Raw genomic sequence first — 24,122 nt, 5'->3', positions numbered from 1 at the left:
TTTCTGAACTTACATTAATTGACTTATGACGTACTCTTACATACTAAAACATGGGGTGTAACACTCGGCCTCTGGTGGCCACAGTTGGTGGTACTGGTGGTTGTCCATCCTGCTCGGTGGCACGTGTTCTCACCATATATGAGAGAATAGAACAATAGAAGTTTAGTACTCGGATCAACAAATTTATACTACAAGAATTTCAAGAATATGAAGTTTTTCCTAAAGGCTCTGCAGCCTCTCAAGGATAAATACAAACGTCTTAGTACCGATCCTGAGACACTACTAAACCTGCTCATGCCTCATGAGACATATGTAACCTAGGCTCTGATACCAACTTGTCACGACCTAAACCCGGACCCGATCGTGATGGCACCTCTCGTGAAGACAAGGCCAACCGACACTTCCGATTTTCCAATTTTATTAACAATTAAGCATTTAGAAATAGTCGAAACATGATAAAATAATCCAAAGTAGCAGATAATATCATAAATACGCGGAAGAACAACCCAACACAGCTCGATACCAGGGTGTCACTAGTCAAGAGCATCTATAAAACATAATACAAGTCTGAAAAGTCTATAACTATTACAAATGTCTGATACAAGATAGAAATGATAAAGAGGGAGAAACACATGACTACGGACATCAAACAACTACCTCGTGGTCTCTAATATGTGCTAGGAGCTCTCAACTTACACTTGCAGGATCCACAACGCCTGAATCTGCACACAGGGGTGCAGGGAGTAATGTCAGTACTCCAACTCAGTGAGTAACAAAGGTAAATAAAGACTAAAAGCAAGTAATCACGTACGGCACATAACATTCTATAATGAGGAAGTAAAACCATTTAAAATTAGTGAATCAGTGAAAGATACTTAAAATCCTTTAACTCCAATGTAGTTTCATGAGAAAGCCTTTTTCAATAATTAAGCAGGTGATTGACAGTCAATTATGAAAAGTAAACACATAAAGGCTCGCCCCTCGGGCACAGTATCAAAAATCTGCCCCTCGAGCAACATACCAGAACAGTACCAGCCCCTCGGGCAATCACATAGAACAATACCAGCCCATCGGGCTCAATCTCACATCACAATGGGTACCAGCGCTCACTGGGGGTGTATAGACTCCTGGAGGGGCCCCTTACGGCCCAAGCGCAATATCAAGCCACCTCGTGGCATCATCACTAGGCCCTCGGCCTCATATCAATCAAGCCACCTCGTGGCGTACATATCTCAGGCCCTCGGCCTCATAATCAGTATCAAATGTTTCCTCACAACATAGGCCCTCGGCCTCACTCAGTCAAAATCCTCACAAGCCACTTGGGCAATAGTAAAACAGTGTTTCTCAGCCCAAACATCATTTAAAATATCATTTATGTATTAAAACTGAGTAAACATGACTGAGTATGAAAATAGTGGAAAATAACATGACTGAGTTCAAGTATAAAGTCAAATCAGTGAGGAAATACCAATAAAATTCCGCGAAGGGTTCAAATAGTTGGCACAAGGCCCAAATACGGCATTCAACCCAAATAATAATGACAACAAATAGATTTCAGTCAAATACGCAGTAGAATTATCAATCAGGATGGATCAAGTCACAATCCTCAAGAGTGCACGACCCCACGCTCGTCATCAAGCATGTGCCTCACCTTAATATAGCACTATGATGTGTAATCTGGGGTTTCAAACCCTCAGAACATCATTTACAATCATTACTCACCTCGAACAGGTCAAATCTCTAACTCGCGATGCCTTTGCCCCTCGAATCGGCCTCCTTTCACATCGAATCTATCCAAAATCAGAACAAGGAAGTCAAAATAGGCTAAGGGAACGAAGCCCAATCGAAAACAATCAATAAATAGCACAAATCCCGAAATTACCAAAACCCGACCCCTGGGCACACAGCTCGGAATTCAAAAAAAATTCACATCAATGGATTGCTTATCTGCCCACGAGTTCATACATATCAAAAACATCAAAATCCATCCAAAAATGACCCTTTAAATCCCAAATTTTAGGTCCCCAATTTCAAGCCCTAGTTCTTCAATTTTTGGCTTAATTTCCATGATTATTTAGGTGGAATTCACGTTAGAATCGAGTTTTAAGTCCAAGAATCTTACCTCCAAGTAATTCCCCTTAAATCCCTCTTTAAGCTCCTTCAAAAAGCTCCAAAACAACCAATAATGGGGGAAATAAACCTCACATTCACGGACAAGACGACCTTTTAAACCTTCTGCCTAGGCCTATTTTCCTTCATTGCGATCGCGGGAAATCCTTCGCGATCGCGAAACACAAATTCTCAGCACCCAAAAACTTCTCTATGTGAACGCATAAGACACCCTGCAAACGTGATGCCCAGGCAACTAACTCTACGCGATCGCGGACTTCCTACCGCGTTCGTAATGAACAAATTCAAGTCAAGACCCCAGGTCCACTTAACTCTACGTGAATGCGACCTTCACTACGCGTTCGCGATCAACAACTTCACCATTCTATACGATCGCAGATCAACCTTCGCGAACATGAAGAACAAATGGACTTCCCCCTCAAAAGCTTCTATGCCATCGCAAGAAGCCCTACGCGATCACAGAGAAGGAATCTTTGCAACAGCTGAACTTGCAATTTCGCAACTTCTCCAAGGCATGAAATGGTCCGATTGACCATCCGAAACTCACCCAAGGCCCCCGGGACCTCAACCAAAGGCACCAACATATCCTAAAACCTCATTCAAACTTGTTCCAACCTTCGGAACAATCAAAACAACATCAAAACACCGAATCACATCGAATTCAAGCCTAAGAATTCTAATATCTTCAAAATTACGCTTTTGATCAAAACCCAACCAAACCTCGTCCGAATGAATTGATATTTTGCATACACATCCCAAATGACACAAAGGAACTACTACAACTCTCAGAATTCTATTCCGACCCTTATACCAAAATCTCACCTATCAACCGGAAATCATCAAAATATCAACTTTGCCAATTCAAGCCTAAATCTACTTCGAACCTCCAAAACTCATTCCGATAACGCTGCTAAGTCATAAATCACCTCCCAAAGCTAACCAAACCATCGAAACTCACATCCGAGCCCTCTAATACATAATTCAACATCCGGTTGACTTTTCCAACCTAAACTGATTCCAAAGAGACTAAGTGTCTCAAACCTTACCAAAATTATTCCGGATTCGATCTGACCAGCCTGATATCACATAATATGGATAAAAAAAGCATAAAGAGGTAGAAATGGGAAAAGCAAAGCGGTAACACATGAGACAACTGGCCGAGTTGTCATAATTAACTGTAGGTTTCACAGCAAAACCATAAGTAAAAGCAAACTAGAAAGAGGATGAACTAAAGCAATAAAAGAACCATATTGTTTTTGGACCTTGAATTGAAATTAGAACATACCAGTAAAGAAGACAGTAAGCAAGAGTGAAAGAGTAGGAGAGCGCAATATTTATCATTGGCTTGCAGCCGGCTAACTCAAAATAGTAACAAGTAGCACAAGAGAGAGAGAGAGAGAGAGTGAGAGAGAGTGAGAGAGAGAGAGAGAGAGAGAGAGAGCGGAAAGTTTAAGTGTGAGAAAGAGAGAGCTTTTGAACCAAAGTGTTCGTGTGTTTGTGTTAGTGAGAGAGTGTGTATATATAGTAGTTTGAAAATTAGGTAAAATAAGGCAAGAATCATCGTAGCATAACGATTATGGAACTCAAAACCAATTAGAGCAAAATCAGGACAAGTACTCCCTAGAGTTAAGGGAATCAATTCAAACGGTAGGAACAAGTAGCATATAAGGAAAAAAATCAGTGTATGACTAATAAGAAAAGATTCAAATTCAGTAAGTATAAGGTAAACAATTAGGGCTAAGTTTAGAACACTTTAATTAAGGAAATAGCCAGTAAGAATAAAGTACCACAACAGACAAGGTAGGCGAATCAGTTAATTTGAATAGAAGAGGTAGAAATTGAGGGTTTAAAGGAAGGTATTTCAATCAAATCCAAAAAATAGGGAATCCAGAATCAATCAAAGAGGGAGTCATGATTCTGTATTCATCATATAAATAGAGAAGATAAGAATAACCAGACCTAGCAAGCATGCAGGTTAAACAGTATCGATAGAAAGAGGCAAGTCCGAACAATCAAAATGAACATAAGCCCATAGAGGTGATATAAATTAGCCTAAGAACTTAGTAAGAACATATTCGAAGCAAGATAGTCATAGAAACTCAAACAAGAAACGAGCAGTCATGCTAATACACAGAACCAAACGAAGAAGTCCAGAAAATTAGGGCTTTCAACATAGGCGAGTTGAAAAGACAGTAAAATCATAGAATCAGTCGGAATATGCAAGAGATGGAAGTTTAAACATAAGGAATCAGTTTAAACAAAGTTTTAAACTGAAATCGATGATTCTTTTAAAAGAGTCCCAACAACAGTGTAAAATACTAAAGTAGCCAAATAGAGATGAAAGAGCTGGTCTAGAATCCCAAGGATCGTAACAAGCACAACATGATTTTGCTTGAAATCACACTGAAGTAGCCAAGAACAGACAAATAGCAAACCCTAGATGCAAGTCGGTGTGGCCCAGGGCCCTTGAAGACCTTATAGAAGGCAAGCATATCATTAGAGGAGCCAATGGAGGCTTAGGAGTTTAAGGAAGATCACCGAAGAAGACCGGAGAAGAAGGTCGGCGGTTGAAGGAGCTAGGGTTAGGTTGAGTGGTTGAGAGAGGAAAGGAGATGATAGAATACAGAAGCGGCGGTATCTGAACAATGAGCTAGGGTTAGGGGTCGTTGGAATTAAAAATGGTAAGAACAGACGAGGGTCGTTGATCTTTTAGATCAACGGCCAAGATTTAAAATGGCATTTGGTTGGGTAGGCGGGTTTAGGGCTTGGGCCAGGTGTTTTTAATCTGAAATTGGGCTGGGGTTGGGTTTAAATTGGGCTACAATTGAAATGCAAATCTGGCTATATTTTAAATAGCCAATTTTCCTTAAATAATTTATAATAAATGATAAATAATTTCTAAGAAATAATTTCATGTACTAAAATGATTTAAAATAGATATTTAACATTTTAAAAATATAGGAGATCAATTTTATGCATATAAATGTAATTGTACATTAATGGGGCTAACATAGCAATTATACGCAATTTAGCTTTAAAAATACAAAATGCAATTATTAAATGCATAAAAAATATTTTAACCCTATTTTGGCATAAATATAGAATTAAATGACTAAATCACCATAAAAATAATTTGAGGGATAATTATTGGAGATTTTATGAATAAAAGGGAAGGAAATAAATCAATTTAAATCCTTAAAATTATGGGAAAAATTATAAAAACCTTGTGCATGCTTATATATACATATATACATGTTATTTTGAAGGTATTTATGCAGATTAAAAATATATAGGGAAAATTGGGTATCAACACTAGGGAATGGAGACCCTATGTTGGCATCAACTAGGGAGTGGTGACCCTATGTTGGCATCAGGTTATGCGGGCATCAAGTAGGGAGTGTGACCCTATGTTGGAAAAGCCATCAGGTTATGCCGGCATCAACTAGGGAGTGGGACCCTATGTTGGAATAGTCATCGGGTTATGCCGGCATCAACTAGGGAGTAAGACCGTATGTTGAAAAAGTCATCGGGTTATGCCGGCATCAACTAGGGAGTGGGACCATATATTAGAAAAGCATCAAGTTATGCCGGCATCAACTAGAGAGTAGGACCCTATGTTGGACAAGTCATTGAGTTATACCGGCATCAACTAGAGAGTGGGGCCCTATGTTGGAAAAGTCATCGGGTTATTCCGGCATCAACTAGGGAGTGTGACCCTATGTTGGAAAAGTCATCGGGTTATGCCGGCATCAACTAGGGAGTGGGAACCTATGTGGGAAAAGTCAACGGGTTATGCCGACATCAACTACGGAATGGGATCCTAAGTTGGAAAGGTCGTCGGGTTATGCTGGCATTAACTAGGGAATGGGATCCTATGTTGGAAAAGTCATCGGGTTATGCCGGCATCAACTAGGGAGTGGGAACCTATGTTGTAAAAATCACCAAGTTATGTCGTTATCAACTAGGTAGTGGGACCCTATATTGGAAAAGTCATCGGGTTATGCCGGCATCAACTAGGGAGTGAGACCCTATGCTGGAAAAGACGCAGCTAGGGATTGGAGACCCTATACTACCATGATTTTGAATTTTTCTTCTTTTCTTTCTTTTCATTTCATTGTCATTTTTTTTATTTTAGAGAATGAGTAAATGCGGGAAAGATTTTTGGAAGAGACTTCCCTTTTTGGGTTGTTGCTGCAAAGCTGTTTCTAGCCCTTGCGAAGTTTCTTTTTGGTCGCACCTGCTTCTTGCAAGGTTGCTTTTGGATTGCACATGTTTCCTATTTTTTTTTTTCAAAACAAAGAACAATTTGTCAATTTGAAACAATGCTTGGTTTTGTGGCCTTGAGCGTTTCAATCACTTAATCTCGCCCCGACTTCTTTGATGAAGATCTCAACTGCAACTGCTTGTTCCCTGAGGACCGATTTTATTTCAGGCCTTGGAGAACCTCTAGTTTTTCCAGACTTTGCCATGACGGTTGGTCGGTGGAACTCAAATTTTTCGACTTTATTTTTCCTTCTAGGCCTTTCTTTTCTGACTTGTTATTTTTCTTCTTCATCGTTTTTTCTTTTCTTTCTTTTTTTATAAAAACTTCGGAGCATTGGGAAACTTTTGGCTCCTCAAACTTAGCTGCAACGGTTAGTTGTGTAGGACTTAACCTTTCAACTTTATTTCGCCTTTGTAGGCTTTCATTTCTAGTTTCTTTCTTCCAATTTCAGTTTCAAAGCATTTGGGGTACCTTGGCTTTTCAAACCTTTGCCGGAATAGTTAGCTGCATGGGACACAACCTTTTCAACTTTATTTTTTTATAGGCACTTCAATTTGATTTTCTCCTTCCAAGAGTTTTCAATTTCAAAACATCAGCCACTATGGCCAGTCGAGGTCGACTTGATGCCCCTCCCGAGACTGGTGACTTTTGCATATTGACTTGTATCAAATGAGAACCATGTAAATCAGTCTTACCATCCTTTGTTTGTCTTAGTTTCGGAACAGATTTAGACCGAAAGAGATTCAAAGAAAACAAACAATGGAATGGAGAATGAGTTTAAAACAAGAAGTGTCCCTTTTGGGTAAAGGAAAGAAGGACTTATCTGGAGTACATGCGGACTTTAATGAATATGACATACCTTTTGGACTGGATGCCTGATCTGTGTAAATCATCCGACTTTCAAAAATTCATCACAACTTTTGCCTCAAAATCTGAGAAACCTTGCCAGGACTCTGTCGATGCTGATGGCTATGAGGATCCTCTTTTCGATCAGGGGCGCCCTTTGCGGGTTTTCACGAGCTGACCTCTCTCATTTCTCTTCTCACCATCGCCTTATAGTGCTCTTTACAAGTTTTCACTAACAAGACTCTCTCATTTTTATTTTCTCTGTTTACTGTCGCCTCACGGTGCTCGTGTGGGTTTTCACCAATAAGACTCTCTCATTTTATTTCTCTCATTTGGTTGTATCAGGTCCAAGTAACTATATCCTCCAATTGGAAATCTTTATCTATTGGTCGGAAGGACTTGAATAGGATTTGGGATAAAAAGAATTTGGATTGAATTACAACTTTGGAACCTTTCAGGCGAAAACCATCGCCAAACCATTATAACTTCTGCCCCAGTTTCAGCTTCTATTTTTTTGGGAATCTAGATTTTTATTTTGGTGTGACTGAACCCCAGAGAGAGGCTACCTACGTATCCTTTCGGAATCAAGTCAAACATAGTTCAGGGAACTTTGTTTTTGATTTTCTTTTTTTTCTCGTTCTTTTTTGTTTCCTTTTTCCTATCTTTTTTTTCATTTTCTTTGTCTTTTCTTCTTTTTTTATTGTTCTTTTCTTCTCCTTTTTTATTTTTTTTCAATAACATTTTTAGGTTCCAAAGAGGGTAATTAAAGAAGAGTAACCAGCTCAAATAGTTTACAAAAGGGTTAATGGTGTTTGGGTAGTGAGAATGAAAGCCTTCGTCATCCCAACCGGAGAATATTAATACTATATGAAGGATCAAACATAGTACCTTTTGGCTGCATTTGCATTGACAGTTGTTTTAGGGACATTTCCTTTGATGTGTCCCAAGTACAATGCACTCTTTTGGCAGTACTCTTGTTGCGATGTATGGACCTTTCCAATCTGGAACCAATTTTCCTGAAGCTGTTCCAACTCTTTGTTTTATTTCCTTGAACTTATCTTCATTGCAATCTAATTCTTGATTCATTATTTCGAGGTCTAACAATGTTTTAGGATACGGGCATGAAGTCCGCAAGCATGTCATGTGATTGAAATTTTCATTTTAACAGAACTAAAAAGAGAATAAGAAAAGTGACAAGATTAAGAAAAAAGAAATTCCTAGACGATGAAATATTAATTTTATTTGATTTTTTTGTGTTTTTTTTTAATTTTAAAAATAGAAGGGTTTACATCGGAAAGTAAGATAATAAAGTAAAACATTAGGATCACACCCCGAGATAATCCGGACGCAGAAAGTATAGCAAGACTTGCTACCAAGATTCTCATCTGATAGGGAACTTTTAGGCTTGGCGGCCATTTTGCTTTTCTTCTGTCTTGGCGATGGATACAATGGCCTTCAGTGCCGGATCGAATTCCTCATGGTAAGCAGGAAACAGATGGTTCATCACATCAGGAGCCTCTTCGTCTCGGAGAATGATTCTTTCAGCTTCAATCAAGTTTTCAACTTCCCTTTTGAGGATCTAACAATCCTCTGTATTGTGTCCCACTGCTCCAGAGTGGTATTTACATCTAGCATCAGCTCGATGCGAGCGAAACTCGGGCTTTGGCCGGTTTGGGGCCACTAGCTACAGCAAACCTCGCCTGACTAGCTTTTGGAACAAGCCCGAGTATGATTCCCAAATAGGGGTGAAGTGATTCATTTTGAAAGGCTCTCTTGGGTGAGGATTGTACTAGGGAACATTTGATTAGGGATTATATGGAGCTTGGTAAGGATAGGCATTTCTGGGAGGTGGAGTTCGGTTTTGTGTATAATGTTGTGGCCGTGTGCAAGGTTGCGCGTTCATCATCGCATACCAGCAAAACCAACCACCTGAACAGAACCTAGCTAATTTGATCACACCACAACCTTGTTAGTTTTGAGACATTTAACATATAGGAAATCGCATGTTGGGATGCAATGCACCTAACAGTTAAATACTTCTACCTTGTGTTTGAACGGTTGCATGTTTCATCGCGACCTTAACGAACCTCTTTCAGTATGTACCTCTCTTCTTTTATTTTTGCCTCTCTTTAATCAATCTTGACTTTTTTTCCATTTCATTTCTGTCGCTCTTTTATTTTTTAGGACTCTCTTTTCTTTTCTTTTGTCACTCTTTTATTTTTTGTCACTCTCTTTTTTCTTTCTTTTTTTTCACTTTTTTCTTTTCTCTTTTTTTTCCACTCAATTTTTCTTTTTTTTTCAGTTTACTTTTTACTCAATTAATATTATCGAATCTGATAGGGATTGTCTGACGATCTGGCTAGTTGTCTCATGAGTTACCGCTCCGTTTCCCCCATTTCTGCTTTCCTTATGTTTTGTTTATCCGTGTTTTGTGGTATTGGGTTGGTCGGATCGAATCCGAAATGATTTTGGTAAGGTTTGAGACACTTAGTCTCTTTTGAGTAAGCTTAAGTTGAAAAAAGTCAAGTGGATATTGACTTATGTGTTAGAGGGCTCGGATGTGAGTTCTGATGGTTCATTTAGCTTAGGGAGGTGATTTGTGACTTAGGAGCGTGATCGAAATGAGTTTTGGAGGTTCGCAGTAGATTTAGGCTTGAATTGACAAAGTTGATATTTTGGTAATTTCTAGTTGGTGGGCGAGATTTTGATATAGGGGTCGGAATGGAATTCAGAGAGTTACAGTAATTCCGTTGGGTCATTTGGGATGTGCGTGCAAAATTTCAGGTCATCCGAATGTGGTTTGGTTGGGTTTTTGGATCAAAAGCAAAATTCGGAAGATTTTAGAAAGTTTAGCTTGAATTTGATGTGTTTTGGGTGATTTGATGTTGTTTGAGGTATTTTGATGATTGGAACAAGTTCGAAAAAGGTATTAGGATATGTTTGTGCTTTTGGTTGAAGTCCCGGGGGCCTCGGGATGATTTCGGATGGTTGACGGTGAGTTTAAAACCTTGTTGCAGCTGCTGAACTTTGCTCTTATGGTATTTCCGCACCTGCGGATTGGGGACCGCAGGTATGACGCCGCATGTGCAGAAGAGGAGCCGCAGAAGTGGAAAATGCTGAGGGAGTTAGGAACCGTAGAAGTGGTGAGATGGACCGCATCTGCTATGTCGCAGATGTGGATGAAGGATCACAGAAGCGGAAAAATCATAAGCTAAGTGATATCCGCAGAAGCGGAGAAATATCCACAAGTGCGGTACCGCAGAAGTGGGTATTGTGCCGCAGATGCAAAAATGACTGAGCAGAAGGTATAAATTGTAGCCTTCGCGAATTTTGAGCTATTTCACCATATTTATCTCGGCTTGGGAGCTTTTTGGGCGAATTGAAAGAGGGATTTCAAGTGAACTTCATTGAGGTAAGGAATTTGGACCTAAAGCTTGTTCCTATGTTATTATTTCATGGATTAAGGCTATACATCATGGAAATTAAGGGTGAAAATCGGGGAAACTACGGCTTGGGAATTTAGGTCTTTAATTGAGGATTTGAAGGACCATTTCAGGTCGGATTTCAGAACTTTTGATATGTATGAACTCGTAGGGAGATAAGGAATCTATTGATGAAAAAATTATTGAATTTAGAGACGTGGGCCCGGGGGTCGGGTTTTGGTAATTTTGGGATTTGTGCTATTTACTGATTGTTTTCGCTTAGGCTTCGTTCCCTTAGCTTATTTTGATGTCCTCATTCTAATTTTGGATAGATTCGACGTGAGGGAAGGCTGATTCGAGGGGTAAAGGCGTCGCGAGCTTGAGATTTGATAGGTTCGAGGTGAGTAATGATTGTAAATGATGTTCTGAGGGTTTGAAACACCGGATTTGCACATCATAGTTCTATATTGAGGTGAGGCACACGCTGGATGACGAGTGTGGGGTCATGCACTATTGTGGATTGTGACTTAGTCCGTTCCGAATGACTATTTTACCTCGTATTTGACTGAAATCTATTTGCCATCATCATGATTTGGGCTGAATGCCATATTTGGGCTTCATGCCATATTTGGGCTTCGTGCCAACTATTTGAACCCTTCGGGGATTTTTATTGATATTTCCTCACTGTTTTTACTATATACTTGAACTAAGTCATGTTATTTTTCACTGTTTTCATACTCAGCCATGTTTGCTCAGTTTTAATACTTAAAGGATATTTTAAATGATGTTTTGGGATGAGAAACACTTTTTTACTATAGCCCGAGTGGCTTGTGAGGATATTTCACTGAGTAAGGCCGAGGGCCTATGTTGTGAGGAGACATTTGATACTGATTATGAGGCTGAGGGCCTGAGATATGTGCACCACGAGGTGGCTTGATTGATATGAGGCCGAGGGCCTAGTGATGATGCCACGAGGTGGCTTGATATTGCGCTTGGGCCATAAGGGTCCCCTCCAGGAGTCTATACACCCCCAGTGAGTGTGGGTACCCATCGTGATGTGAGATTGAGCCCGAGGGGCTGGTATTGTTCTAAGATGTCACCAGAGGGGCGAATTTGTTGATACTGTGTCCAAGGGGCGAACTTCCATTTATTTACTTTACCTTAACTGCCTGACAATTACCTGTTTACTTGTTGAAAAAGGATTGTTACTTAACTTTTCACTGGTTTACTGCTTTTATACTATTTTACTGCTTCATTATAGAATGCATTGTGCCTTAAATGTTCTCTTACTTTCAGTTGTTATTTACATTTTTTACTCACTGAGTTGGAGTACTCACTTTATTCCCTGCACCCTGTGTGCAGATTCAGGCGTAGCTGGTTCCGCTCCCGAGTGCTGATCCCTCCAGCTTCAGGCGGATATTCGGAGTTCACGAGGTAGCTATTGGCGTCCGCAGCCCCGTGTCTCTACTCCTTTATCACTTCTATCTCTTTTCAGATAGTTGTACTAGTTTATTGACTTAGCGGATTTGTATTATGACTTATAGATGCTCATGACTAGTGACACCCCGGTTAGGGCTGTGTATGGTTGTTCTTCCGCGTGTTTATGTTATCATTGTTATTTCGAATTTATTTTATCATGTTTATACCGTTTCTTAAATGCTTAACTGTTAATAATTGGAAAATGGAAAGTGTCGTTGGCCTTGTCTTCACGAGAGGCGCCATCACGACCGGGTCTGGATTTAGGGTCGTGACAAGTTGGTATCAGAGCCTAGGTTACATAGGTCTCACGAGTCATGAGCAGGTTTAGTAGAGTCTCGTGGATCGGTATAGAGACGTCTGTATTTATCCTCGAGAGGTTGCAACACCTTTAGGAAAAACTTCATATTCTTGAAATCCTTGTCGTGCGAATTTGTTGATCCGAGTACTAAACTTCTGTTGTTTTATTCTCTCATAGATGGTGAGGACACGCACTACCAGTCAGGATGGACGACCATCAATACCACCAGTTGTGGACACCAGAGGCCGAGGACGCGACCGTGGTCATGGTAGGGGCAGAGCAACTAGGGCAGCACCTGTAGATCCACCAGCTGCCCCAGTTCAGGATCAGGTCCCAGTTATGGACGCTCCTTCAACACCAGCTTAAGCACCAGCTGTGCCCATTGTGATTCCGAGTCTTCAGGAGGCCTTGGCTCTGATCTTATCAGTAGTTTGCACTGGCCTAGCTCAAGCGATTTCAGCCACTACAGCCACAGCTACTTCTCAGACTGGGGGAGGCAATCAGACTCCCGCCGCTCCCACACCTGAGCAGGTCGTGCAGGGACTTCAGATGTTGGGGGCACATCCAGCCCAGCCGGTTGCAGTTGCTTAGGACTATGTAGTTCTTGCTTTGACGGAGGATGAGTAGCGTACATTGGAGAGGTTTGGTAGGCTTCAGCCTCCGACCTTCAGTAGTGCAGAGGGCGAGGATGCCCAGGGTTTCTTTGATAAGTGCCAGAGGATGCTTCGTACAGCGGGTACTCTTGAGACCAACGGAGTCTCTTTCACTACCTATCAGTTTTTTGGAGCTGCGTTTACTTTGTGGGAGGCTTTTGAGAGGTGTAGGCCTGTTGGTGTAGCACCCCTTACCTAGCAGCAGTTCTCCATTCTCCTTTTGGAGAAGTATGTGCCGCAGTCCCGCACAGAAGAGCTGTATAGAGAGTTTGAGTGGCTGCGTCAAGGAGAGATGAGTGTGACGCAGTACAAGATGAGGTTCTCTGAGTTAGCTCGTCATGCTATTTGGATGGTTCCAACAGATAGATAGATGATTAGGAGGTTTGTGGATGGCCTCACTTATCAGCTTCGTATTATCATGACCAGAGAGAGTGATTGTTCCTACTTTCGAGGAGGTTATGGATATTGCCCGGGAGATTGAGTGTGTTCGTTGCTAGGAGCGCGAGGAGAGGGAGGACAAGAGGCCTCGAGGATCTGGTAGTTACAGTGGTACTCCTTTGAGGGGTTAGTTTCAGCATGGCAAAGGTCGTCCATTCAGGCATGCTCAGCTAGCTCGCCCAGGTTATCATAGGGCGTCATCGTGTTATGGTTCTCATAGTTCTCATCAGGGTCAGTCATCACTTAGTGCCCTTCTAGCTTAGAGTTTGTCCCGTGCTCCATCAGTTCAGGGCTCTTCTATGCCGAGTGCATCTCTAGTCACTCTGGTGCGAGGGGTTCCCTTCAGTCCCCTTCTCTAGAACTTAGGATTTCTTATGAGTGTGGTAAGATGGGTCTTATGTGGAGGCAGTTCCATCATCATCTTGCGAGCTCATCTCAGCAGAGGGGTCAAGCATCGGCTTTAGCGCCAGTTACTTCACCACTACCTTCCCAGCCAGATAGGGGTGGAGGTCAGTTAGTTATGGGTCACCCCCAAGTGGAAGGTAGATCAAGTAGTGGTCAGGCCCATTTCTATACACTTCCCGGTAGACCCGATGTTATTGCTTCAGATGCAGTTATTACGGGTATTGTTTCAGTCTGCCACAGAGATGTCTCTGTATTATTTGATCTCGGTTCCACCTTTTCTTATGTGTCATCATACTTTGCTCATTATTTGGGTACACCCGTGAGTTTCTTGCTTCACCTATTTATGCATCTACCCCGGTGGGTGATACTATTATTGTAGATCGTGTGTACCGATCGTTTGTGGTGACTATTGGGGGTCTGGAGACCCGTGTGGATCTTTTATTATTGTGTATGGTGGATTTCGATGCCATTTTGGTCATGGATTGGCTATCTCTATGTTGTGCTATTCTGGACTGTCATGCTAAGACAGTCACATTAGCTATACTGGGTGTGCCACGGATTGAGTGGCAAGGTATGACTGATTATGTTCCCAGTAGAGTGATCTTATTCTTAAAAGCGCAGCATATGGTTGGGAAGGGTTGTCTTTCGTATCTAGCCTTTGTGAGGGAAGTCAGTACTGAGACTCCTAGTATTGATTCTGTTCCAGTTGTGAGGGATTTTCCCGATGTGTTTCTTGCTGACCTGGCGAGCATGCCACCAGATAGGGATATTGATTTTGGTATTAACCTGGTACCGGGCACTCAGCCCATTTCTATTCTGCCGTATTGTATGGCACCAGCGGAGTTGAAGAAAGTTAAAGAACAGCTTCAGGAACTCCTTGATAAAGGGTTCATTCGGCCTAGTGTGTCACCTTGGGTTGCGCCGGTTCTATTTGTGAAGAAGAAGGATGGCACTATGAGAATGTGCATTGATTATAGGCAATTGAACAAAGTAACAATTAAGGACAAGTATCCTTTTCCTCGCATTGATGATTTATTCGACCAACTTCAGGGAGCAAGAGTGTTCTGCAAGATTGATCTATGTTCAGGTTATCACCAGTTGAAGATCAGGGACTCAGATATTCTTAAGACCGCATTAAGGACTCAATATGGTCATTATGAGTTCTTGGTAATGTCTTTTGGGCTGACCAATGCCCTAGCAGCGTTCATGCATTTGATGAAGAGTGTGTTCTGGCCTTATCTTGACTCGTTTGTCATAGTCTTCATTGATGATATTCTGGTATATTCGCGTAGTTAGGAGGAGCATACGGAGCATTTGAGAGTTATGTTGCAGAGATTGAGGGAGGAGAAGCTTTATGCAAAATTCTCCAAGTGTGAGTTTTGGCTCAGTTCAGTGGCTTTCTTGGGGCACGTGGTGTCCAATGAGGGTATTCAGATTGATTTGAAGAAGATAAAGGTGGCTCAGAGTTGTCCTAGATCGTCCTCAGCCACAAAGATTCACAGCTTTCTTGGTTTGGCGGGTTATTATCGCCATTTTATTCCAGGATTCTCATCTATCGCATCGTCCTTGACCAAGTTAACTCAGAAAGGTGCTTCATTTGTATGGTCGGACGAGTGTGAGGAGAGCTTTCAGAAGCTCTAGACAACTTTTACTACAATTCCAGTGTTAGTTTTGCCATCAGCTTTAGGTTCATATACCGTGTATTGTGATGCTTCGAGAGTTGGAATTGGTTGTGTATTGATTCAGGAGGGTAGATTTATTGCTTATGCTTCTCGTCAGTTGAAGCCCAATGAGAAGAACTACCCCATTCATGATTTAATGTTGGCTTCCATAGTTCACGCATTGAAGATTTGATGGCATTACTTGTATGGCGTATCTTGTGAGGTGCTCACTGATCATCGTAGTCTTCAACATTTGTTCAAGTAAAAGGATCTTAATTTGAGACAGAAGAGATGGTTGGAGTTGCATAAGTATTATGATATCACTATATTATACCATCCTGAAAAGGCCAATGTGGTGGCCGATGCCTTGAGCCGAAAGGCAGTGAGTATGGGGAGTTTGGCATATATTCCAGTTGGGGAGAGACCTCTTGCAGTTGATGTTTAGTCCTTGGCCAATCGGTTCATATGGTTAGATATTTCGGAGCCAAGTCGAGTAATGGCTTGTGTGGTTTCTCGGTCTTCCTTATATGATCGCATCAGAGAGCGCCAGTATGATGATCCACACTTGTTTGTCCTTAAGGACAGAGTTTAGCATGATGATGTTAGAGACATGACCATTGGAGATGATGGGGTGTTGAGGATGCAGGGCCGGATCTGTGTGCCCAATGTGGATAGGCTTAGGGAGTTGATCCTTGAGGAGGCCCATAGCTCGCGGTATTCCATTCATCCGGGTGTCGTGAAGATGTATCAGGATTTGAGGCAGCAATATTGGTGGTGGAGAATGAAGAAAGATATTGTGGGATTCGTAGCTCGGTATCTCAATTTCCTGTAGGTGAAATATGAGCATCAGAGACCGGGTGGCTTGCTTCAGTAGATGGATATTCCCGAGTGGAAGTGGGAGATGATCACTATGGACTTTGTTGTTGGACTTCCACGGACTTTGAGGAAGTTCAATTCTATTTGGGTGATTGTGGATCGACTGACCAAGTCCGCGCACTTCATTCATGTGTGTACTACTTATTCTTTAAAGCGCTTGGCAGAGATCTATATCCAGGAGATTGTTCATTTGCATGGTGTCCCAGTTTCCATCATTTCAGATAGGGGCACTCAATTTACTTTGAAGTTTTGGAGGTCTGTGCAGTGAGAGTTGGGTACTCAGGTTAAGTTGAGCACAACTTTTCACCATTAGACGGACGGGCAGTCCCAGCGCACTATTCAAATATTGGAGGACATGTTGCATGTTTGTGTCATTGATTTCGGAGGGTCATGGGATTAGTTTCTATCGCTTGCAGAGTTTGCTTATAACAACAGCTACCAGGCGAGTATTCAGATGGCTCCATATGAGGCTTTGTATGAGAGGCGGTGTAGATCTCCAGTTGGTTGGTTTGAGCCCGGTGAGGCTACGCTATTGGGGACAGATTTGGTGTAGGATGCTTAGAAAAGGTGAAGGTGATTTAGGAGAGGCTTCGTACAGCGCAGTCGAGACAAAAGAGTTATGCTGATAGGAAGGTTTGAGATGTGTCCTACATGGTTGGTAAGAAGGTTCTGTTTAAGGTTTCGCCCATGAAGGGTGTTATGAGATTTGGGAAGAAGGGGAAATTGAGTCCTCGGTTGATTAGGCCTTTTGAGGTGCTTCGGAGGATTGGAGAGGTGGCTTATGAGCTTGCCTTGCCACCCAGCTTATCGAGTGTGCATCCGGTATTTCATGTTTCTATGCTCTGGAAGTATATTGGGGATCTGTCTCATGTTTTGGATTTCATCACGGTTCAGTTGGATGATAATTTGACTTATGATGTGGAGTCAGTAGCTGTTTTGGGTCGTCAGGTTCGAAAGTTAAGGTCGAAAGATATAGCTTCAGTGAAAGTGCAGTGGAGAGGTCGGCCCGTGGAGGAGGCTACCTGGGAGACCGAGCAGGAGATGCGGAGCAGATATCCTCACCTGTTTGAGGCTTCTGGTATGTGTCTTGACTCGTTCGAGGATGAACATTTGTTTAAGTTGGGGAGGATGTGATGACCCAGCCAGTCGTCTCATGAGTTACCGATGTGTTTCCCCCATTTCTGCTTTCCTTATGTTTTGTTTATCCGTGTTATGTGGTATCGAGTTGGTCGGATCGAATCCGGAATGATTTTGGTAAGGTTTGAGACACTTAGTCTCTTTTAAGTAAGCTTAAGTTGAAAAAAGTCAACAGGATGTTGACTTATCTGTTAGAGGGCTCGGATGTGAGTTTCGATGGTTCGGTTAGCTTCGGGAGGTGATTTATGTCTTAGGAGCATGATCAGAATGAGTTTTGGAGGTTCAGAGTAGATTTAGGCTTGAATTTGCGAATTTGATATTTTGGCGATTTCCGGTTGGTAGGCGAGATTTTGATATATGGGTCAGAATAGAATTCCGAAAGTTGTAGTAATTCCGTTGTGTCATTTGGGATGTACGTGCAAAATTTCAGGTCATTCGGACGTGGTTTGGTTGGGTTTTTGGATCAAAAGTGAAATTCAGAAGATTTTAGAAAGTTTGGCTTGAATTTAATTTGTTTTGGGTGATTTGATGTTGTTTGAGATACTTCGATGATTGGAACAAGTTCGAATAAGGTATTAGGATATGTTTGTGCTTTTGGTTGAGGTCTGGGGGCCTTGGGATGATTTTGAATGGTTGACGGGGAGTTTGAAACCTTGTTACAGTTGTTGAACTTTACTCTTCTGGTATTTCCGCACCTACAGATTGGGGACCGCAGGTGCGACACCGGACGTGCAGAAGAGCAGCTGTAGAAGCAGAAAATGATGAGGCGGTCAGGAACCGTAGAAGCGGTGAGATGGACCGCATCTGCGATATCGCAGATGCGAATGAGGGATCGCAGAAGCGGAAAAATCATAAGCTAAGTGATATCTGCAGAAGCGGAGAAATAACCGCAAATGCGGTACCGCAAAAGCGGGTATTGTGCCACAGATGCAAAAATGACTGGGCAGAAGGTATAAATTGTAGCGTTCACGAATTTTGAGCTATTTCACCATATTTATCTCAGCTTGGGAGCTTTTTGGGTGATTTGAAAGAGGGATTTCAAGGGAACTTCATTGAGGTAAGGAATTTGGACCTAAAGCTCGTTACTATGTTTTTATTTCATGGATTACGGCTAGAAATCATGGAAATTAAGGGTGAAAATTGGGGAAACTAGGGCTTGGGAATTTAGGCCTTTAATTGAGGATTTGAAGGACCATTTGAGGTCGGATTTCAGAACTTTTGATATGTATGAACTCGTGGGGAGATAAGGAACGTATTGAAGTAAAAATTATTGAATTCCGAGATGTGGGACCGGGGGTCGGATTTTGGTAATTTCGGGATTTGGGCCATTTATTGATTGTTTTCGCTTGGGCTTCGTTCCCTTAGCTTATTTTGACATCCTCGTTCTGATTTTCGATAGATTCGACGCGAGTGGAGGCTCGTTCGAGGGGCAAAGGCATCGCGAGATAGAGATTTTACCAGTTCGAGATGAGTAATGATTGTAAATGATGTTCTGAGGGGTTGAAACCCCGGTTTTGCATATCTTAGTGCTATATTGAGGTGAGGCACACGCTGGATGACGAGAGAGGGGTCGTGCACTGTTGGGGATTGTCACTTAGTCCATCCCGAATGCTATTTTACCGCGTATTTGGTTGAAATCTATTTGCTATCATCATGATTTGGGCTGAATGTCATATTTGGGCTTCGTGCCAACTATTTGAACCCTTCAGGGATTTTTATTGATATTTCCTCACTGTTTTGACTATATACTTGAACTCAGTCATGTTATTTTCCACTGTTTTCGTATTCGGCCATGTTTACTCAGTTTTAATACATAAATGATATTTTAAATGATGTTTGGGCCGAGAAACACTGTTTTACTATAGCCCGAGTGGCTTGTGAGGATTTTTGATTGAGTAAGGCCGAGGGCCTATGTTGTGAGGAGACATTTGATACTGATTATGAGGCCGAGGGCGTGAGATATGTACGCCACGAGGTGGCTTGATTGATATGAGGCCGAGGGCCTAGTGATGATGCCACGAGGTGGCTTGATATTGCGCTTGGGCCATAAGGGGCCCTTCTAGGAGTCTGTACACCCCAGTTAGTGCGGGTACCCATTGTGATGTGAGATTGAGCCCGAAGGGCTGGTATTGTTCTGAGATGTTGCCCGAGGGGCGGATTTGTTGATACTGTGGCCGAGGGGTGAACTTCCATTTGTTTACTTTACCTTAACTGCTTGTCAATTATCTGTTTACTTGTTGAAAAAGGATTGTTACTTAACTTTTCACTGGTTTACTGCTTTTAAATAGCTTTACTACTTCATTATAGAATACCTTGTCTTACGTATTTTCTTACTTTCAATCATTATTTACATTTGTTACTCACTGAGTTGGAGTACTCACTTTACTCACTGCACCCTGTGTGCAGATTCAGGAGTAGTTGGTTCCGCTCCCGAGTGTTGATCCCTCTAGCTTCAGGCAGACATTCGGAGTTCATGAAGTAGCTATTAGCGTCCGCAGCCCCGTGTCTCTACTCCTTTATCGCTTCTATCTCTTTTCAGATAGTTGTACTAGTTTATTGACTTAACGAATTTTGTATTATGACTTATAGATGCTCATTAGTGACACGTGGTTAGGGCTGTGTATCGGTGTTCTTCCGCATATTTATGTTATCATTGTTATTTCAGATTTATTTTATCATGTTTAGACCGTTTCTTAAATACTTAACTGTTAATAATTGGAAAATGGGAAGTGTCGGCTGGCCTTGTCTTCACGAGAGGCGCCATCACGACCGGGTCCGGGTTAAGGTCGTGACAGATTGCCTACGTATCATGACGCCGCATGAATCAGATCTTGCATAGTTCGGAAAGATGGAGAATGGAGTAAATAAGGTAGCTCTTTTTTTTTTACTTTTTATAAAACTCAGACCATGAAAGTTTTAAGACAAAAGAAAATTATTTTTTGATTTTGATTTTATTTATTTTTAAAAGAAAGACTTCTAAAAATTCCTTTTCTTTTGATTTGATTTATGGGAATTTCAAAAGTAAAAAGGGAATTTTTTTTGAATTTTCATTTGTTTTCTCTTTTTCTAAAGAAGAAAGAAAATATTTTTGGATTTTGGATGTCGCCTCTTAATTTTTGAAAGAGGGACTTTTAAGGAAAATATTTTGGATTTCTGAGTTTTTTGTTTTTAAATTTACAAAAGTACTTCTAAATGAAAATATTATTGGACTTCAATTTTTTAATTTTTGTTTTGACATTTACGAAAGAAAGACTTTTAAAAAAGGAAAAAGAATATATTTTTTTGGATTATTTTTTTTGGTTCTAATTTTTTTGGATTTTTGAGAAAAATACTTCAAAATAAAGGAAACTCATATTCTGGATTTTGATTTTTGATTGATTTTTCTTTTCCTTTTTTTCCATATGAAAGACTTCAGAAAGAAGGAAACTACTTTTTTAGTTTAAAAATCTTTTTTTTTTTTTTTTTGAATTTTCTAAGGAAATGCTTCTAAAGAAGGAATTAAGAGAAAAAAATTTTGGATTTTTTTAAAAAAAATGGGCCAGAACCGATTAGGTTTGCCTATGTATCTCACATCCGGTGAGAATCAGACCCGCGTAGTTCGGTCAATTTTGACGGAACAGGGAATCATGACTTTTGATAACTTTGGCTTATTTTATTTCTCTTTTTTTTTTCAAAATTTTGGCAGAGTTTCAGAATTTTCCAAATACCTACCTCTCACTCTTTTTTTTTTTGAATATTTTTTTTTGATTTTCCTTCCTTATTCTAGAAGCCGGTCAACATGCAAGCCGAAACAAATAGATGCGCAAGTAGCACGTAGGATGCATCAAGATGGTCTTTAAATTTTTGGGTACACTTGTCCTAGACGGACCCAACCCCTGTGTTGAGTCTCCAAAGTCAAATGCACGTGATGCAAACAAGCGTTCCTACTAGGAATCCAGCATGAGGCTATGTCATTCTAGGTTTAAAACCTGGGTGTATTGTTCTAGACTTGGCTTACTCGAGCTGATAGCTCAAGCCGGAGGGGGGAGGGCAGAGTACCGGGAATACAGAAGCTTCATCGGCTTTGCAACTTATCTGAACCTCGTTCTAAAATTAGGATATGACTCTAACAGAAAAGAAGTCACGCGAAGCTCACGCTTCCCAGAAGATTTAGAAGACTCAGAGAGAAGAAGGGTTTCGTGACAGTTTTATATACAGTTAAAACAATATCAAAGCAGTAAAAAGTAGCATTGAGCACATTAGGCTCAAACATATAAAAATCAGATAATAGATAAAAGCCAACTATAACATTTCTAAGCTCGAATTCTTAACCTTGAACCAGATGTTCTGGGTTCATTTCCTCAGCGGAGTAGCCAGAGCTGTCACACCTCCTTTTTACCCAATAAGGGGTATAAGGGAGTTTTTCCAATTAAAGTGACATAAATCGAAATGGGATTATTTATTTAATTTTAGAGTCACCACTTGGAATAATTTATGGTTTCCCAAGTTACCGGTTTATTTTAAATCCCAAATCGAGAAAATTTGACTCTTATTTATGGTCCGCGTACACTGAAGACCGGGTAAGTAATTCTGTTAACCCGGGAGAAGGTGTTAGGCATTCCCGGGTTTCGTGGTTTTAGCACTGTCGCTCAACTATTAATAATTGGCCTCATTATCTGATTTATTACATGTTTTAAACCTATTATGCATTTTTAACATTTTAACCGCTATTATTTATTTATGGATTTATTTCTAGAACAAGCCACGATTGTCGTACACTTATCGTGTTGGTACACATTGCAAACCGTATCACATGAAATGCACCCGCGATTTACAACATGTTCATTTTTATTATTTTTCGAAGTTGTGGTCGGGTCACATGAAATGCACACCCGAATTTGGAATTATGTATCGTGACCATGCCACGGGAACCGTACCCATCGCCACGATAAATCATTATTAATCGCGCCTATAGCAAACTACGATATTCATAAGATTGTTCTTCCTACTTTGAGATTATTGTAAGGCCACGAATTATGGAGGTAATTTGTGGGTAGGTGTAAGATTTGACTATTACAATTATGAAATAAATGTGGATAAAAGGCTAGCATTACGTTCATGCCCAATTCCTCTTGAAGCTTATCAAACACAAACCAATCCAAATATAACAAATCAACTCACAAAATCCAATTAGCTAAACAAAACTTATTGCCATATTAATTTAATACACCAATCTAATAATTGTATCAAGCAAGCATGCCACTTAATCCAAAGTAGCAAACGATTAATATGAACTTATCCAAAAGATTTCAGTGGAATTCATAAAAGAAGTACATAACTCCAAGAAAACAGATGAATAAATTGAGGCGATGAAACTCATATGCTTAGCGCTATTTGAATCATAAATCAAAGAAGACCTTTTTGAATATAACAATCTTCATTCAAAATAACAATGAAAACGCACAGTAATTATACATAAACGGCAAATTAGACCTAAGCATTATATGAGCCAATATCAATCAATTGGCGCAACAGAAGAGGACATTTTACAATACCACAATTGAATAGGTATACTAAACATTCAAATATAGTCAATCCATAAGCAATTAACACAATCAAAATCTGAGTAAACAATCACGAACTCAATATGAGCAATCCGAAATTTAAACCATAGACTCAAGTAGAGGAGAATATGTGAGAATTTACATACCTAGAAGCTGTAAAAATAACACTAAATGACCAAGCAAGGTCTGGAATAAAGAGTGAGATCCACCAGCGGAAGCAGCAACAAACCAGCAAACATATAACTAGAAAAAAGTCTTGTAAAGTCAGAAACGATAAAGCCATGAAGCAAAATTCAAACAACCTTTTAATCCCTTTTTTCGATTTTTTTTTAGTTTTCTAGATCTTAAATTTTGAAGTGCAAACTTCTTCTCTCAGTAGTCCAGGCGTGTATGTGTGTGTGATTGAGTGTTGAGTGAGGGTAACGAGGGAATGGAAAAGAAGAGGTGGGGGGTCTGTGCCGTTGCCAGGATAGAGATGAGGGTCTTGATTTTTTTTGTGTTTTTAGGTTAGAAGTGAGGAAAAAGAAGATGGGTGAGGGGGGAACGACGCTTTTGGTCAGATGTGGTTTTTTTATTAGGTTTCTAATGTGCTTTTGGTCAGATGTGGTTTTTTTATTAGGTTTCTAATGTGTATTTTTTAGAGTGTAGGAGATAGGGTTTTAATATTGGGGAATGGGTATTTGGGTAGTGGACTGGGATATTATGGGCTTGGGTAATTTGGAATTTTTGGGCTTCAAATTAAGCTGGCCCAGACGAAATTGACAGACCAAATCTACTTCTTTTTCTTTATTTTTTCTTTTAATTTTAAATTCTAACAAATTAAATATTAAATTAAAACCTAACTTTAAATCTAATTTGGCAAAAATAATTCTATCTATCTATTAACAAATGCATGTAAAAACTAAAAAATACTTTGTTTGATTTTTATGTATTAATTCTAACAATTAAAGAGTGACTAATTCCTAAAAAA

The 24,122-nt window shown here is 40.5% G+C and overlaps 1 long non-coding RNA gene across 1 annotated transcript; it reads right to left on the bottom strand.

The window, feature by feature from the left end:
* Positions 1 to 453: 453 nt before the first annotated feature.
* LOC107830641 (uncharacterized) lies at positions 454 to 23,778 on the bottom strand. The gene is made up of 3 exons (XR_001658176.2): positions 23,299 to 23,778; positions 1,723 to 1,790; positions 454 to 722 (listed from the first exon to the last, which is right to left on the bottom strand). It is a non-coding gene; the product is annotated as an uncharacterized LOC107830641 (long non-coding RNA).
* Between the last annotated feature and the right edge of the window lie 344 nt (positions 23,779 to 24,122).

Source organism: Nicotiana tabacum, chromosome 7 (assembly GCF_000715075.1).
Source record: "Nicotiana tabacum cultivar K326 chromosome 7, ASM71507v2, whole genome shotgun sequence".
Taxonomy (NCBI): domain Eukaryota; kingdom Viridiplantae; phylum Streptophyta; class Magnoliopsida; order Solanales; family Solanaceae; genus Nicotiana; species Nicotiana tabacum.
This window is presented reverse-complemented; position numbering and strand designations above follow the sequence as displayed.